The sequence below is a fragment of the Alligator mississippiensis genome, chromosome 5 (assembly GCF_030867095.1).
Source record: "Alligator mississippiensis isolate rAllMis1 chromosome 5, rAllMis1, whole genome shotgun sequence".
Classification (NCBI taxonomy): Eukaryota; Metazoa; Chordata; order Crocodylia; family Alligatoridae; genus Alligator; species Alligator mississippiensis.
In genome coordinates, this window is record NC_081828.1 from 137,422,513 (window position 1) to 137,437,008 (window position 14,496).

At 43.1% G+C, this 14,496-nt stretch overlaps 1 protein-coding gene across 3 annotated transcripts in view; it reads right to left on the reverse strand.

Annotated features, from left to right (window-relative positions):
- The window catches only part of FYCO1 (FYVE and coiled-coil domain autophagy adaptor 1), a 79,056-nt gene extending 65,179 nt beyond the window's left edge, over positions 1–13,877 (reverse strand). For 2 of the 3 annotated variants that reach the window (XM_006261946.4, XM_019483530.2), the window contains exon 1: positions 13,814–13,877. The gene's annotated coding sequence lies outside the window, so the exon portion shown is untranslated. Of the gene's footprint in view, positions 1–13,388; positions 13,610–13,813 lie in introns of those variants that run through there. The other variant, XM_019483528.2, reaches the window with a different exon arrangement.
- Between the last annotated feature and the right edge of the window lie 619 nt (positions 13,878–14,496).

The window sequence follows — 14,496 nt, forward strand, 5'->3', positions numbered from 1 at the left end:
AGTGGACTCCAAGATGAACATGAGCCGGCAGTGTGACGAAGCCATCAAAAAAGCCAATGGCACTTTATCGTGCATCAGCAGATGCATGACGAATAGGTCCAAGGAGGTGATACTTCCCCTCTATCGGGCGCTGGTCACACAGCAATTGGAGTACTGCGTGCAATTCTGGGCGCCACACTTCAAGAAGGATGCGGATAACCTGGAGAGGGTCCAGAGAAGGGCAACTCGTATGGTCAAGGGCCTGCAGACCAAGCCCTACGAGGACAGACTAGAGAAACTGGACCTTTTCAGCCTCCGCAAGAGAAGGTTGAGAGGCGACCTTGTGGCTGCCTATAAGTTCATCAAGGGGGCACAGAAGGGAATTGGTGAGTATTTATTCACCAAGGCGCCCTCGGGGGTTACAAGAAACAATGGCCACAAGCTAGCAGAGAGCAGATTTAGATTGGACATTAGGAAGAACTTCTTCACAGTTTGAGTGGCCAAGGTCTGGAACGGGCTCCCAAGGGAGGTGGTGCTCTCCCTTACCCTGGGGGTCTTCAAGAGGAGGTTAGATGAGCATCTAGCTGGGGTCATCTAGACCCAGCACTCTTTCCTGCTTATGCAGGGGGTCGGACTCGATGATCTATTGAGGTCCCTTCCGACCCTAACATCTATGAATCTATGAACCGTTTCGGAAAAGCTTTGGAGTCACTTCGGAGATCCGGCCATAAGGTATAATAGGGAATCAATGAAATAGCTATAACCTTGTTGTTTTTTGTATGATTCAGATTAAACGTGCAGGAGTTGTAGCCTGTGTTGAGACCACGAAGCATGCCAAGTTTCAAGAAGATTGGTGCTGGGGTTTGGGGGGAACTGCACCCCAAATTCTTGAAAGCAAAACTCATGTCACGTGTATGTGTTACACCATAGGGAGGTGAAAGCTGCAGAGGTGGTCACCTCTGCTGAGGCCATGAAGCCTGCCAAGTTTCAAGGTGATGGGTGCAGGGTTTGAGGGGAACTGCACCTCAAGCTGCTGACAGGCAAAACTTGTGACACAGATGATCCTGTGTGTGTTAAGGCGCAGCAGGATGAAAACTGCAGGGGTGGTGGCCCCTGCTCAGGCCACAAAGACTGCCAGCTGTCGAGGAGATCAGTGCAGGGCTTCTGGGTTCTGGGGCCCTGCAACCCTAGCTGCTGACAGACAAAACGTGTGCCATGGGTGCTTGTGCAACTGACTGTCCCTGTCTTGGGTCACTTGATTGTCTGTATTGATTATTTCCTCTCCTTAGTCCGTGGTTTTGTAGGTGTTAATGAGTTAACGAGCAATGGTTAACACCTACAAAACCACAAGGTGAGGAAATAATCAAAACCACTAAGGTGAGGAAATAATCAATACAGACAATCAACTGCCCCAGAACAGACACAGTTGCACAAGCATCCATGTCATGAGTTTTGTCTGTCAGCAGCTAGAAGTGTAGAGCCCAGAACCCAGAAGCCCTGCACCGATCTCCTCGACAGCTGGCAGGCTTTGTGGCCTGAGCAGGGGCCACCACCCCTGCAGTTTTCAGCCCGTTGCGCCTTAACATGAGTTTTGCTTTCAAGAATTTAGGGTGCAGTTCCCCCCACACCCCTGCACCAATCTTCTTGAAACTTGGCATGCTTCATGCTCTCAACAGAGGCTACCACCCCTGCAAGGTTAATCCAAATCAGACAAAAAACAACAAAGTTATAGCTATTTCATTGATTCCCCATTACAACCCATGGCCGGATCTCTGAGGCGGCTCCAAAGCTTCGGAGCCGCTTCGGACGGATCAAGAGGGAACCCCGTCTGGAGCTCCGGATCGGATCGCTGACATCTGAAGCAGCCAGATCCAAAGCCAGATCAAATAGCTGCCTACTCGCACAGGCCTAGTCACTAATTGTTGTGTTATCAAACTGATGCATTTTATTGTGTGCTAGCTGGGGATGGGAAGTTGTTTTTCTGAAGGCCCTGGCATACTTGTGACGTTACATAAACAATTCAACAATATATAATAGTTAAGACAAACATATACCTTTGCCACGCTGAGCATCCATTATTATCAGGGCAATATAAAAGCTGCAACACCATCAATAAATAAAAAGAGTCAGAATGTCTGCCGATGTAATCTGAAGTAGCTGCATCAACGGTAATGGGGCTATGCCAGTTTACATCAACTGAGTTTCTGATTTAGTGCTCTAATTCTAACCTCCTCATGGTATATAACAAGAGCAACTCCAATGAAGCCAAAAACATTATGCCAGCAAAAATCAATGCAAGCCAGAACAGAAGCAAACCAACCTATCTTTTGACATTTTCAGAAAGAGAACAAACCTAGCTTTCATTTCATACTACCAAAATCTTATTCTCATGACTCATATATAATTATTCCTAATGATTGCACAAAATGATATCTCCATGTTTCTTGGTCACTTGGGGAGTTTGGTTAGGGTACATTTAATAACAGAGCATCTTGCTTGCTTGCTCAAAGCGCACATGCAAAGGGCTGGGAGTCAGGAAACGTGGGTTCTATTCTAGGCATTGCCACAGTGGTACTGTGCGTTCTACTGCAAGTCAGTCACATACTTAGCATTTTGTCCTGCATGAAGGTAGAAGATGAAAGGGATCACCAGATGTCTCCTGTCCTGCCCCAATGCATTGGGCAGCTACAATCACAATTCCAAAGCTCAGGAGGCATGATGCAAAACAATCACTGCAATGAGTATAACAGCAGAAGCCTTTCCAAAGAAGGTACAAAGGACAGAGTCAGACCCCTGTTCTCCCACAGCCAGCAGGAAGCAGCACCTTGTACATCCTGTAGCTGACTCACCTTGTGACTGCTGAACTCCTGGCTCACTGCTTCTTAAGGTCCAGGCTCCCCAGAGAAGTCTCAGGAGTTTGGGAAAAGGTGCCACAGAGTTGTAGTTTGTCCCTTTTCATGTTTTACCTGTCCAAGGGTTATGCATGGGAACAGAACCCTGAAGCTGAGGGGATGATTTAGCTTGGGTTATTCTGCAAGGGAAGAATCTATTTATATTCCCTTCACTCAGCTCCCCAGGGAGGAATGGGGAAAAGGGGGATAGCTGCACTTCCTATCTCACACGGTATCACAAGGCTGTATATTTGAGGCACCTAAATACTCTAGCAAAGGGGACCATAAATGTCTCTAAGAGACATGCATGTCATGTCACTCTTTGCCCCAGACTTTGACTCAAAATTCTCACACTGTTTTAGGATACAACCTGCTACTCATACTCCTGTCTTGCTATGTAACAGTGAATCTCAACCACAGGGCCTTGAGATCCTTTCAAGGGTGATGTGAAGTGCTGCACAATATCAGGTGTGCAAACATGATAAACCCAGACTTCTGATAGGAATCTATAATGTTAAAAACATTTTGACCTGCTGTGATTTTGCTGAACTTGCAACAGAAGAATTGCTCTATTATTTTTCTGTAGTCCAAAAAACAAGGGAAAATTAAGAGCTGGCATAGGACCAGTGCCTTGAGTTTAGCAAGAGATAGGTACCTTGAGTCTACAAAGGTTGAGAACTACTACTATGGAAGCATTAAATTATCTGACGTGTAGGCTTGTAAGAAGTGAATTAATATATTATAATTTTATTACAGGCTATACTGGCACCGTCTGCTCCCATCACTCTAGCATCTGAGCATGCTTTTGATGATTTTAGTGCATATGGGCACTTCAGTATACCTCTAATCTAATGCCATAAGATGGGACCAACCCTCCTCCACTGATTTATACCAGCTCAGATCTGGCCTCTGGTTTTCAGAGAGTGAGAGAAATAAGCAGCTCATCACTGACTACACATGCATTAAGTTGTGCCTACTGAGGTGCAAGGAAGGTACATTTCCTGTCTTTCTGACACAAGTGCAAGTGTGTGTGGTTGATCCTGACAATTAAACAGGGAAATGGCTGGCAAAGGAAAAGATTTACATCAGAAGGGGCTTCAACTAACAAAGAAAAGCAATGAATATAGACAGCTTAGCTTGATTAGCTCCATACAGGTGCTATGGAAATCCACAGTATATTGTTTATGCTTAGGGTTACTATACAGCTGCATTATCCCTGACATGCCCTCTTTTTGGACCCTCCAATCTCCATCCAGGCAGTTTTTTTAAATATGAACCAATGTCCGGGATTTTGCTCTGCTCTGCTGGTGGGAGTGGGGCGAGGGCGATTGGAGGCAGTGGGTGCATGTGTGTTTGCACGTACACACACATGTGGCTGGTGTGCAGCCAGGCAGGTCATGGAAGCAGCTCCGGCATGCAGGTAAGTCTGTGGGGGGCAGGGGTTGGAGGGCCAGGGCTTGGGGACTGTCTGGGGGTGGGGGGGGGTGTCTGTGTGGCAGGGGTGTGTGGAGGGAATGGGTAAGTGACAGGGGCAGTGCTGCCAGCACTGGGGAAACTGTCCAGGTGCTGGGACTATGGCAGGCCAGAGAGGTGGGGGGCAGGCATCTGCCCCTCCAGTGGGGGAGGGGGCAAGGGGGCCCTTTGAGGACAGCGGGGAGCTCTGTGTCCATGCCGGTGGCACCAGGGTCAGTGCCCGTGCTCACGGGGCCGGGCCAGCTGGGAAATGCTGCCTGTAGGGGGTTGTGGCCAGACTGCCTGGTGTGGTGCTGGAGTCCCCAGCCCAGGACAGGGGTTGCCACAAGCATCCCCTCTTCCCTCCTGCCTGTGCCAGGACTGGACTCGCCCTGTCACCGCCCACACAAATTGGAGCCAGCTGAGGGGAGTAGGGGGCTCTGGGTCGGGAGTGAGGAGCACTGTCAGTGCCAGGGAACTGCGGGTCTGGAGAGAGGGGCACCAGCATGACTTGGGGGAGGTGGGAGGAAAGGGACTGCGGGTTGGGAGTAAGAGGCACCAGTAGTGCCAGGGGTCTGCAGGACAGGTGTGAGGGTCAGCAGCAGGGATTGGGGTCTGCGGGTTTGGAGTGAGGGGCACCAGCAGAGCCTGGGGGGGATGAGGGACTGTGAGTTGGGAGTAAAGGGCACAGGCAGGGCAAGGGGTCTGCAGGTCAGGAGTGAGGAGTAGCAGCTTGGATGAGGAGCTGCAGGTTGAGAGCGAGGGGCACTCGCAGGGCCAGGGGGCTATGGGTGAAGAGTGAGATGCCCCTCTGACAGGTGTCCTCTTTTTTGAACCGGACATATGGTAACCCTATTCATGGTAGAACTGTGCTCTGAAAAAAACTAACCCCCTTTTATTTGTCAGCACCTACTGCAGCAGAAGTGTTTCTAGTGATGGTGCAGAGGGAAAGGTTAGGACTATGACCCTGGACTGCCAGCAGCCAGCAGGGAACAACACACAAGCCTTGAAGATGCCCCCAAACATCAAAAATATATTGGGTTTTTAATTACATCAATAATACAGACAAGCCTGCTTTCACCCCATAATGCTAGCAAAATGCTTGGACAAAGTTCATTAATTTGGGGGGGGGAGGAGAAGGGGGGGCCTGCACTGAAGTGTACTTTTATCTTAAGCTAATATTCCTTTATACTTTGCTCACAGACAGGAACAAGGGCAACCCATCACACAGACCCTGTTAATACTGCAAAACCTTTACATATTCAATGCTGGCAATTCAATCCTGTCACATGTGCCGAAGGAGCCAAAACAAATCCTCTTACTATAGTGATTAGCCCCATTCCAGGATGGATCCAAAAAGGACGCAGTGGTGTGCTCACACCCACCTTTCAGATCACCCCATGGGAGCAGTAGCCAGAGACTTTTTTAAGTCCCTGAATCAGGTAGAAATCTCCCCTCTCCCTTCCCCTCTGTGGTCAGAGGCATCTCCCTTCCCTTCCTATTCTCTTCCCCTGCTGCCCACTGCTGCCACTGTTACCACTGTCTCTGGCTGCCCCGGGGGCAAGGGAAGCTCCAGAGCTGTTCTTGCTCTGCTCCAGCTGGGACAGTAGCCGTGGTGGCAATGGACAGGCCCCCCTCCCTGCCTGATCCTCCCCCTCAGTGCCAGCCTGGGAATGGGCTCAGGGAGGGGGACCTTGCCTGCCACTACCACTGTCCCCAGCAGTAAGGCACTGCACAGCAGCTTGTACAATGGCAGAGGCAGGTGGAGAAAGGGGGTGAATGGGAAAGGACAGGTGCTGAGCATCAAGGGGAAGGTGCTGAGCACTAAGGGGAAGGGAGTGGTGCTGAGAAAGGCATGGGGAAGATTCTTACCTGATCTGGGGACTTAAAAAAAGTCCCAGACTGCTCCTCCCATGGCTCATCCTGGTAGAAAGAGGGAACCTGGGAACAGGGGTACAGCTACCCTCGTAGTGCCAGTTGTTGGTCCTGCACCTCCTTTTATAAAATCCTGGATCTGTCCGTGGCCCCATTAATTTTAAAGATATTATCCCTAGAACAAGGTAATCAAGATTCATTTCTGTGACCTCTAATGTCAAAGGCCACTTCTGGGGGTTACACAAAAATCTAGTTACCACGGCCTGAACATACTGACAACAAATAATAGGAATGCAGAAACGTCACCAAACAGACATCTCACTGAAATGCTGAAGAAAGTAGTGAGGGAAAGAATTTTAACTCTCGGGAAGTCTGTAGTACTAAGCTAAATACTTCATTACAATGATTCCATGGTAAAAACATTGACACTAAAGGAAACAAACAGTTCTTATCTATTTTTCTGAAGCTATCTTGCCTCAGGGAGACAGTATAACTATTTCCAGTTTGCTTGCTCAATTTTCTTGGTACATTTACAAACGCTAATTAACACTGTTTTGGGGGTGTTGGGTGCAGCCTTGTTGTTCTAAGGCCATAGCATTAACTCTTATCCCCGCTGATTTTCCCTGCCAGGCATCTGTATTTTCACAGACCTGCATTGGCTTCTATTCAGCCCTAGCGAACAGATAAATATGAGCAGACTCTCCCTATGTCTGAAGAGAGCCTGCAAAGAACAATTTTTCCAACTACTCAGTGGGCTAATAAAAGATATCACATTTACCCAAATAGCCTTGTCTGCCAGTGAACACTGTTGGCTTTTAATAAGAATTTGAGCTAAACTGCAATAGTGATAGTAACATTAACCCTTTTCACAAAAAAGGGGAAACTCATCCTATTATGGTTTAACAGAAGATACTAAGATTTCTGATAAAATGCCTGTTTCACTAAATAGGGCACGGTAGTTAGGCATATTAGTCTGAAGTCAGGTAGAAGGTAGGTCAGGATAGCTTTAAGGTGTTATCTTGCCCTGCCTTGTACCTAAATAAGGCATGTTGATGCAGAAACAGCTTTAAGTCTGCATGTCAATGAAAGATTATATTCTGAGGATTTTAAAGCACGATTTTACTCAAGAAGAGAATAGAATGAGTGGGTGAAATTGGCTGAAAATAAAGGGAGAGGATTTATTCAGTAAGACGATCTGATCTGCTGATTTCAGTTACAAAAATAAGTTCCCTGGACTGTTATACTCCTGTTGGGCCTTGGAGAAGAAGACAAATTATAAAAGAATAAGCTTTTCCCCACATGCTCTTTGAACTCAGGATTATCCCTTTTTTAAGAAAATGAGATTCTTGCAGAAACGTGTGCACACAAAAAATCATGACTACTGAAATATCACAGAATATTAACACAGTTACCAAAATGAAACGTGCCGAAGTATAACTGCTATACAGAATATTGTAGAGGAATATTTTGTTAATAGCTAAGAGCCGTTTCCATTAACATACAATTTCATGGCCACAATCTTATCAAGGAAACAAATGACCAGAGAATGAAACTACTATTCAGAGACAATATACAGTGTTGTCACTACATGCACAACTGTCATCATATATATGCAGTTAGTACAATAATTGTTGCATCTATCTATCTATCTATAGATAGATACACACACACACATATACACGTTTATACACACATACACACATCTATCCAAAGTATAATTTTTGCCATTTTAAAAATTCAAATACAGGACAAAAATTACAAAGGAAGAATCTGAATTGCAGTTTTTCCCCCCAGATAACTTGTCTTTTTTATTTTTAAAGGTACCAGTGTGCAACTGGTAAAATAAAACAGGGTGGAGTGCAGTTTATTTGAATCTCATTATCACCATGGAAAAGGATAGTGAGTGGAAGAACATCTAAAAAAAGAAAAAAAACCCAACAAACCACAATATTTTTATGCTTCCACACCAAAACAGGCCCAATACTCTCAAGTTCAAAGTCAAGTTAAAACCTCTCAAAATAATAAATTAAACAAGGCTGCTACACTATAATGATCCCTCCATGATTTGCAAAGTACAGTGTTTTGTCACTAATGCTCCCCGTCCCAGTAATAAAATTAAGTAATATGAAGCAAAATTACCCCTTTGGGCAAACAGACAAAGCCAACACTGTTTGATGATGAGAGAGGTTAAATACTAGAGGAAGTAGCCAGTTTATAGAGCGCAGAAGGCTCTTTGTCTGAAGGACCTACACTGGTATTACTCTTAGCAAGCTCATCTGACCTCAACTCATACGAGATACTATCACTGAGTTCTCCACAATTCACCAATGTACTCTTCCTACAAATACCTCCATACCACCACCCTCACCTGGCATACGTTTCAGAGCTGTTTATGGAAGGCCACTACCTTCTCCTCACACTAAATCAGCTTTCAGGCCCGTGTTTGTCATAATAGTTATACAATGAGTCAGAGTATTTGCTTTACTGTGATGCACGCAAACCTTTCTGAGTAACTACCTGATTATCGTGTTGTAAAACTTGATCTCCCTTCCTTAACGTCACTTAGCTACTTTGATACCTCCTTTATTACCTCATGTCCAAATTTAGCATCAAGCTCTCCAAATGCAGGGACCATGTTGTCAGCACTGAGATACTTTAGTAACACACGCCACAAAGATACCCAGGTAGTTGTGGCCCACCTTTTTGAAAGTACCTACTAATAATTCAGAGTGCCCAACTTTGAGATACCTTAAAAGGGCTTATATACTATTTGTTGCTTATTATAAGAAAAGGTTCCAGAGACCAAACTGATTGATTATGGTAAATGTAATTAGTGACACAGTATATGTTGCCAGTCTTTGGTCTGTTACAGTGCTACAGCTATTCAAATGGAGTAAGCTCAAAATGACTGTGTAAAGGTCCTATATTTACACCCTCTGCTGGTTCATAACAAATTAAGCAATATACCATTCTCTGTGTTCATTAACATCCTGCAAAACAGACTCTTTCAGTTTCTCATTCCATTCAGAACAATTAAGTTCAGAAACTCAGGAAACTTAAAGACATCTTGAACAGCAATGGGATTACCATGTAGTTCTCTCTTTCTGAAAAGCTTCCATCCCTAGCACTGAGTATTTTTGATTCACAGATTGTCAAAAAGGCAGAAAAATCTCCATTCTTATGATTCATCATAATTAATGTTCATATTCAATTTCGACATAAATGGATATTCTATGTTTTGTCCCATTTTATTAGGACACAAGCTAATAAGGGTAAAACATACACAGCATAACTTGGACTGAATTTTCTAAAGGTGACTGTTTAGGCTCCCTTCCACAGTTTGACATTAGGTTTTGACAGACCAAAGCACCCAAGATCATTAGCCGCTCTTGAGAACTGGAGCCTATTTCTTTGTAATGACACATTTATACTTTTGGATATTATAAAAAAAGAAAAAATAATAACTATTGATACCCACTTTGTTTGCTGAGAAGAGACAGACATTATTACTATTTTTACTCAAATATCTACTGTTGCTATAGTATACCCTTCCAAAAATGAATTTCAGAGTTGCTGAAAGATTGACCACTATTTAATATTTTGAAATATTGTCAGATGGGCTCTGAGAAATGTCTGCGTGCTCTCAGGAAGATGGCACTGGATATGATGAATAGGCCCAAGTTCATACTCCTTATATTATACAGAACTCTGCAAAAAACTGATAGCAAGCTACAGTGAAAAAACTACAAGTGTGGGTCCTACCCAACCTCCCAGAGCATAAGCCTGGCAAGTAAGAGGTAATAGATTAGAAGGAAGTCTAGAAATGACAGATTTTCAAAGAGCTCTGAGTGTGGAGTGAATCAGGCTGTCGCAAGGACTAGAAGGTTACTAGCCCTCTTCTGTCTTTCCACCCACAGCTCTGTGGGTTTGTGGCAAAGTCAGGAAGTATGAATTGCTCCCATTGCACTCTATTGTCCCAGTAGGTTTTCCAGTGGTGGCCAGTTGTGGCCTTCCATTTTATTTGTTGTTTTGGATTACAAAATCAAAATGCAAAGGAATTGGGGAAAAGGATCCAAGACTGGTTATCACTTCAGTTTCTCTGACTAGATGGCCACACAGACAACTTAATTCTGGGTTAGGTTGGCCTGGCCCCATGGTTCAATGAGATATGGATCCATTGTGAGCTGTCCAGAAATCGCTTTGAGAAAGCAAGCTTAATCTAAATCAGTTAAGTCTGATACTACATCCATCCAGGTTTATCTTAAACTGGTTGCAGCCACTTTGAAAGTGGTTTATGTGCACTGAACTTCTGTTGTGTTACAGATTTGAATCAGTTTCTGATCACTGATACTGATTTACGTGCAATTTCTGTCCCTAGTCATTCAGTTCTGCAGATTTTGGCTGAACTATGTTCTCCTCCTCCTCCAATCTAATTACTAATGGAAGTGTTTCCATTTATATTATATTTAAATCAAAACCTACCATTTAGAGTGAAATATTCTCTGGAAATTTGAATCTCTAATTCAGTCTTTAAGGTGCCACAGTGCCTTACCCTCTGCCTGACTTCAGACTTACATGAATAACTACCTCTCAACAATTTTCGGAATCCAAAAAAACAGCTGCGTGACCACACATGAGAACCTAAAAATGACTGGCTTAGAAAGCAAAGTGGAACTGCAAGATCTAGTCTCCTTTCATTGTTCATTAAAAGAAATATAAATATATTTATATTGATTATACATAATATAACCAAGTAAATGCTATATTAAGCCTTTATTAATAAAATAAATAATAAATAATGATCAAATTAATTATTGTCATGATTAATTATAATGGAACATTAGCAATATGATTGATATAATTAATATAGTCCCTTTGTTTTAGCACTCTAAACTGTACTAATAATAAAGGCTAGGACGTTTAACATCTTTACTTGATAGCACTCCCTTAAAATGAAAATGTCAACATCCAACCAATTTCTAAAATAACACAACCTGAGTTTTAGATACCAACTTTCCCTTGAAATCTGTCGATTCCTTTGGCTTTACAATCCCATTTGTTTGAATTTGTAATGGGTCTCTTCTCTTGAGTTGCAGCATTACTGCCTGATTCTGAAAAGACTTTAATACACACATAAAACTTTTACAAGATCAGGATCTTAAAGATGCAGCGTAAATTGAACTGTCCAAAGTGGTGCACACCCAGGCCCTGTATAAATGAGTCTCATGTGCCATGACTATGTAACTGACTTTGCGGAGAAGTGATTATCAACCAAGGTGCTGTGGCAATGTTAGCACTGTTAAGTGTGCAAATGTGATTCACAAGACAAATCCAGAGATTTCAAAAGGGAACTCCTACTAGTGTTAAAAGTCCTCCTAAGTCCCATTGTGGTCTTTCTGAGTTTTTTGCAACAGGAGAACTGCTCTACCATTTTTCTGTAGTTAAAAAACAAGTAAAAACTAAGCTGGCATTTTCTGAGGAGTGCCTCAAGTCTAACAAGGGGTGCTTTGAGTCTAAAAATGTTGAGAATCACCGATGTAGAGGAAACTGTGAAACCAACAAGGTTAAAAACAAAACAAAACAAAAAAAAAACACACACAATGTAAAGCCACTTCTTCTGTAATCTTTTTCCTGTTCCGGTAATCTTAGGTGTTACTTTTCACCACAGCAAATATTCCTCAAAGAAATATAGTATTTTACAACCATTGGAAAATTTCAAGAAGGCCATCTTCTAAATAGTAATACAGCTAGGTAATTAACATTTATTCCTAAATCTATTCATCTTTAAAATATAAACTGCCCACTGGAAGTCGTTTTATCTTCTTCATTAAATATTCAGTTTATGATGATTCAAAAATAAAAATATGTGGTTGCAATACAGTTCACCAAACAATGTAGTGTTACTGATTATATAGATTCACTTTTTGTGTAACTGAAGGAAAACCCAATCTATCTCAAGTGATGACGTGATAATAAGAGAACTTATATAGTCATAGAATTATATAAACTGGAGAACTATATGCTTTAGAATCAGAAAGATTAAGGGCTCAATGCTCCTCTCCTGTGGGGCCTGTCTACACTTGAAAGTTATTTCAGGTGAAGGTAGGGCATGAGTGTAAAGTGCAGTATTTATTCCTGAATAACGTGTTAAACAAGCCTGTATGCAATCAATAACAGCTCTAAGCTAACTTTATGGAGTTTTTTGGATGTTTAAATATTGTGAAAGGAGAATCAGGCATACATTCCCAATCTGCAGTTCAAAGTTAAATGAATTCACCAGCCCCAGTTCTTTTTCTAACAGGTAGTATAACTCTATCCCATGTGGGCAGCTGCAAAAGGGGGGTTCTAGTTCACAAGGACCCAATGTGCAAAAGGGATTACCATCTCAGAAGGATGCCGCTTTTTCACACCTCTCAGGCATAAATTACCGGGACAAGCATTTTTGGGGTGCTGCAGTTACATGCCCAGATATTCTGGAGACGAACCCTGGTGTATTTGCTCAGGCAAAACCTTCACTGTCATTGACAGATTTGCCTAAACAAGGACAGTAGGATTAAATCCCTGAAAAATACTTACATGTCAGCATTTTAGAAATGTAGGGTGGCGGTGGGCTGGTGTGGCACTTTACATTTGCCTTGTTTTCTGCAGTCATCCAAACTCACTTGCATTTTCAGGGAATTTGTACAACTCTCTTCCAAACAGAAGATTGTGGGCAATTAAAGTGAATTCAGGATTTTGAGGAAAGGCCATATTTGGGGAAAATGCCAGTTGTTATTAGCGTTTTCAGAATATAAAAAAGTTCCCTGCACAAGACAGTTCACAGTCCAGATACAGGTTACAGTATTGTCCTGTTAGAGAAAGCGCTTCCCAGACTCAGGGATAGGGCAGGGTGACAGTGTGAAAGAGAGAGAGCCAGATGCAGAAGTGGGGACAGACGAGTCAGAGGCAGCAGGAAGGAAGGGAGAAAAGCTCAACAGCTTGAAATAGCAGTTTGCATCTTGCACGACAATCCATCACGTGACTCATCTTCACTCCTTGTTTATTCTGCTTCCTGAAATGGGCTAAGCCACGCATGAAAAATGATTGTCAGCTGCTCTGACAGAAGCTGCTTATTGCTGGCTCCTTCCGAACGAGGCAACCAGATTATACAACACGCTGGAAACTTTGCTAGGAAACAACTTCAACTCTTACCAACTTGTGAAACTTCCCAAAAGGAGAGCGAGGGAGAAAAATTGGGAGCCCTCTGCCCCACAGCTTTTCTTCTCAGCTGAAGCAAATGAAACCAGGAGAGTTGGGGAAGTAGGCAGGTGGCCAAGTTACCGCTGAAGTTAGAGAATGTCCTTCCCAAATCAAGAGCTCTTATAGCATGGATTGCCTCTGCATGGGGTTTTGCCTGCAAACACACCACAACGGAAAGGAGCAGTAGCAACAAGTGACAAAGTGAAAATAAAAGAAAGTTACTTCGCCCTTTGCAAGAACTTGTCAGAACTGACGCTGCCTGGTCCTACCAGCCACTTACTGCCAGACTGCATCGCTGTTCCATCGCTCACCCTTAGGGATTGTATATACATGGGTTAAGAAATAAGCATATCCCACAGAGGGGAAAAATACATTACCTCAGCATGGGCAGCCATTACATAGGACTATATTGAAGAGGTTTTACTACAACTCACATGATTCATCTGGCCTACAACTCCCATAATTCACTTGCTTATGCTTTCTTTTTAACTCTTAGTTGCCCAGAAAAATACATAACGATTTCAGTGATCAGGATTAGGAAGGGAAGGATGGTTGTAGGCCTGAAATGATGATAATAAAAAGGAAAGTGGGAGAGATTTGGGGTTTTTTTTAATGGTGAACTTTTCTGTTTGATGAGAAAGTTCAGCTGAAAGTGAAAGAAGAAATACAACTGATTATGACAGGAACCAAGGAAAATCCAGGGCAAAGGAAGGATAGTCATAATACTAATTGTCTGTTATGTGTTGGGTGAAGGCAGTAGCACAACAACCCTGTGTAAATTGGAAATAGACTTTATTATAAGATCATGCTTCCTTCAGAAATCAGTACTGATGGGCAGCTCTAAAATACTGAGAAAGGTGAAAACATCCCAAACTCATGGATACCTTGGCCTAGATTAGATCCGCATTAGTGATCTAATTTCTGCACCATCCTGGGTGCTGGAGGGATAAGATATTATCATCGCCATCATTGCCATTTAATAATTAATACCTAGCTCTTATGTATTGCCTTTATCTACAGACTTTGTATCCCTTTACAAAAGAAGAATGTAACACGCAGA